A 4,883-nucleotide genomic window follows, 5' to 3' on the forward strand; every position below is an offset into this window, starting at 1 on the left:
AGAGAGGGAATCAAAAAGTGGCCTGGAAACAGGAACTCACTTGGTTGAATTTGTAAAAAACAACAACAACAACTTGCTGTGTGTCAGCTGTTATTTGTGCAGCAAATTCACCTTTAAAGTATAGCTTGATTTACTTCATGTAATGAGATATAACAATAAAGTAAGCACATGTCATGAAAGTGATTCTGGGACACTCTGAATTGCTATCCGATGGGGAGGTGGGAGAAACAATTTGATCCCCACAATATTAGTCTATAAGTAATACAGCCCAAGGAGAATAGCTTCATAAAAAATATTCTATATCTCAGAGTGGGAATAATCTGGACATTAAACCTAGATCCCTCAACAAAGAAAACCACTCCTTTCTGTGGTCTGGTGTAAAACCCGTCTGACTCTTTATATAGAGTTTGGTGGGGTTTAGGGCTTAGATCTAGCTGCCTCCAGGTAATACTCAGATAAACAGGGATAAGCCCATAATACCACATGACATTCAGGCAGTCAAAGAAAGGACTGGTAGAGAATTATAGGAAATAGGGAGACTAAAGCCTGAGGTTCAGGGCTACATGCATTCACAGACATGGTTTTCTGTCTGTTTCTGGGAATGGCTCCAACTGATCTCCACCAACAAAGTATTATTTGAAAGCTCATTGTGTAAATACAGTGATACTTATGGAGTTTAATTGAGCAAATGCCGCTCAGAGTCCTCGCTAAGTTCTAAGGTTTCTACATTCCCCGCTCTTTGGCCCTTGGCCCCTCTGTGACACCAGAGCAGCTGTGCCAATGGTAGCCTGGAGGGCTGTGGCACTTTCGTCCACCCTCAGGCTCTCAGGTGTCACAGAGAGGGCTTGCAAGGTCAGTGCCAGGCAAGTGCCTGCCTTAGGAGTCACTTGCAAGAGCCACACTCACCCACTGCAACAGCAGAGCAGTTCAAACAAGAGCATCCCAGCTCAGATGAGGCAAACAATGGAGCAGGTATATTTTTTTAAAAGGTTGCTGAGTTCCCAAGGGTCAAATTCTTAATAGCAGCTGTATGTGTGTGCTGCCCCTAGTAAATGGTGGGTCTTCATTGTTAGGTGTTTGGTTTGTTTATATATTCTTTATTCTCAAAATAAAACTAGTCAGTCTATATTTGATAAGTGAAACCTATATATAAAACTCACAGGTCAGGCAAGAAGTCAGAGGCCTGGGAGAAGAAGCAGGACACCAGAGAAGGAGAAAAGAATCTTAGGAGAGGGGTTCAGCAATATAAAGAGCTCACCCATAATAACCAGACTTGAACTAGTTCATATAAAATGGTTATTCAAGGCCTTATAACCTTCTCTCTCCCTCCCTCCCACTTTCAGGCATTTGATCCAGTGTTCCTCAAGCACATGGTTGGCAGAGGGCAAGGGTGGATGTCTGAAGCAGGGAGACCCCTGTATTTATTTATTTAAAGCATTTCTGTATTGCCATATCCTAAATTGTCAGGGTGAGGTACAATATTAAATCATAAAAAAATTATCTAAAACAATACAGGTAGTCATTAAATTGATTGGCTTATAAAATTAAAATTATATAGCTGCAAAGGGTCTGCCATCTCCTACCTATAAAGTAGGTCCATCAGGCTGCTGGAATACATTAAGCAATTTCTGCTTATACAGCTTTATTTCTTATGTCCATAAGGGAGGGGAGAGTCCAAATAAATCAGAATTACCAAAAAGTTTATTTGCATAGAGAAAAGTCTGTGCCTTTGGCTACATTTTTTTCCGTCAAAATGACTGAAAACTTGAGAAACCATTCAATATTGTTGTCTCAAGCTGCATTTCTCCAGTTTTATCATCACCTTTTAAAATGGAATCTTGAGCAAATAATCATACTGAGAGATAACAGCAGACAGTATTCTCAGAGTATTTATTTGTTTTGTTTTTCAATTTTCTCCTGTCAGCATCAGGACAGAAGGCTGGGTTGTGGCTTCTGCTATAACAAACCACATCCAGCTAAGGGACTAAACCACTTAGACCTGGTGCAGACGGTATGTTTGGAAAGATTGCTTGTATATTTTTCCATGGAGCCAATTAACAGCTGATGTAGGGACTCAGCGGAAGACTGAAGCAGCTGCTTTCATGATTAGCAATCTTGAATTCCAAAGTTTCAGTCACACGTGGAGCTGGTAGAGGCAGTGGGAGCACACTAGGTGGATGAGGAGGAACTGAGCAAATCTGTCATCCACACATTGGGCCAGATTGTGAGACAGGAATTTCCAGTCTAGCCCATGAACACCAATGGGCTTAGTAATCCATCTAAATGACGTTGATCCTGCAAGCACTCCTATAGTGGAAGATTACCCAAACAAAAACAACTCAATATAAATTGTTGAAATTGAAATGATTCTTGTCTTGTTCTGGGAGGAAAAGCTATTTAAGTCAACGGGCCATGCTTCCAAGTAATGTGTTTAAGGTTAGGATGAAAGGATTAATACAAATTTAATTCTTCTATTGAAAATATTATGAATCAAAGCTACCTAAGACATTTGGATGCCCAGTTAATGAATGCCCTCATGCTTTAGATAAGTTCTGATTCTTTATGTGGCAGCTGCGTGTGATATAGATTCTTTTGAAGTTAATAAAAAAAAGAACCCTAGACATTAATATGAAGATAAGGCCATGCCTCCTGAGAGGAGGGAACAAGTTCTCATTACTTTTCACTTCTCTGTCAGTCTGATGACAGTTTCACCATATTGATATCTCATATAGGACTCAGCTACAGCTGACCTTCTGGGATTCTCTGACATTTTGGTGTACGGCAAGGCATTAATTTCAGAGAATACACAGTGCTGAACCTTAAAAAAAACAAAAAGACTATAAATCCCACGAACATTCCTTTTGCTTCTATCATCAAATTAATTTGGCAAAGGGTCCCCCTTTCATTTTGACTATCTATTTTGTGCCTAATCAGCTGAAATTATTCTTCCCCTTGTCTCACTCACCATCTTTCTTCCTGCTTTGTCATTATTAGGCACAGTTAAAATCCTGAGTCAACCATACTTTAGAGATTATTAGTATATGGTCTATTTTAGCTAGAACTCCCTACTGGTATCATTGCCAAAAAAGTGAGCTTTTTTTATAAAAAAATGAAATTGTTTCTTTGAAACATGATTCTTTCCTTATTAATGAAAACAAGCTGACTAGATCAAATCATTGGAGCGCATTGGGAATGGGTGTGTAGGGTGAACTACAAGAAAATGCATTCCTTAGTGGCTGTCTCTTCCCATATTTGCTTCTCCACTTCATCAGTTTGGTGGGGAAATACTGTTCGCTGTCCCTTAACTTAACTGATGGGAGAGCTGAGTGATGATTGGAGATCATGATGGTATCTACTCTGTGGAGTACTCTTTCAACTGAAAGGCAAAAACAGCTGTGTTTGTCTCTAAGGAGAAAAAGAACCCTCCAAAATCCAGAGTTGAGACCATGGGAGTAACCAGGATTTTTGTTGGGGGGGGGCAAACTTTTGTTGGGGGCAGAACCTCAGGTTTGTATTGATTTGAGGGGGCAGCTGCGCCCCTGTTCCCCCCTCCTTGACTACGCCCCTGGCTAAAACATAACTAAGCATGTGGGATGCACATTTGCAACCCGCAGCGGCACAACTGCACACGCACGGGTTGCAATTTGGTGCTTCTGTGCATGCACAAAGTGTGATTTAGCAGTTCTGTGCATGCATGACCACCAAAACCCAAAAGTAACCAGTTCCGGTACTTCCGGGTTTTGGCGGTCAGCAACCCAAAAAAACTCAACCTGAAGCGTCTGTAGCCCGAGGTATGACTGTACATTAGTATAGTGGGTAGATATAGCATGCATTAGTAGAGCCTAAGAAAAACAAAATTAGGCAAGATGGTGTTTAGCTCAGATGTATTCTATTTTGTATTTTTATGTTGTGAACTACTCTGTGATCTTCAGATGAAGGGCAATATACATTTATTAATTTATATTATTATTAATACTAATAATGTTACACAACATGCAGTGATAGTTTCGCTGCACCTAGAAGACAGTTAATTAAGAGAGTTGCCCTGGAGAAGCAAGGGAAAAAGAACATAGCAACACAGAGAGAATAAATTTCCTCTACCCTTTGGCACATACTTAATTCCTTATGCATTAATGAAAATGTAGGGGAAAGATACATGAAGGTAATTTAAATTCTCCTTACGTGATGGAATTTTAAAAATGCAAATTATTGTAGGGGGAGGATGCAACGTCAAACAATGTTAAATTAAAACCAGAATAGTTTGGTCCAAGCCCCAAATAAGTATCAATGACCTGAAATCAATAGAATTTTACAGGGAATAAGATCTTTTAAAAAAAGGTAAAAAGAAAAGAAAAGGAGAAGAGAAGCTAATATAGGCCTGTTGGTATCACCACATGGCTCAGAAAAATGTCCAAAAATATTACATTCTCACAATATAGGATATCCAATTAAAGAGCAGGGTGGTTCAAGATACAGTGTCTGACTAGGGCCTGGGAAACCAGCGTAAAAATAATCACATAGTCATGATGAATACAGGGTGACCTTGGTCCAATCACTGCCTCTCAAACTAATCTAATTCACAGAATTGTAGTGTGGATTAGATGGGGAGGGAGAAGAACCATGTACGTCATCTTGAGTTCTTTGGAATTAAAGAGGGAAAATAAATGCAATAAATAACTAAAATCATACTCATAATAGATCAATTGATTTAAGTTACTTAAGTCTACCTGCGCTTCAAGACCCCCAAGCCACCCCAGGAGAATAAAGACACAAGGACACAAAATTTAGGTTAATGTTAATGGGCAAAATTTAGGCCACAACTTTATTGGTTACAGAATGTGAGCGGTATTGGCTTAGCCATTGGCATCAACAGACTATATCTG

The sequence above is a fragment of the Podarcis vaucheri genome (genome assembly GCF_965113315.1).
Source record: "Podarcis vaucheri genome assembly, chromosome: 9".
NCBI classification, from domain to species: Eukaryota; Metazoa; Chordata; class Lepidosauria; order Squamata; family Lacertidae; genus Podarcis; species Podarcis vaucheri.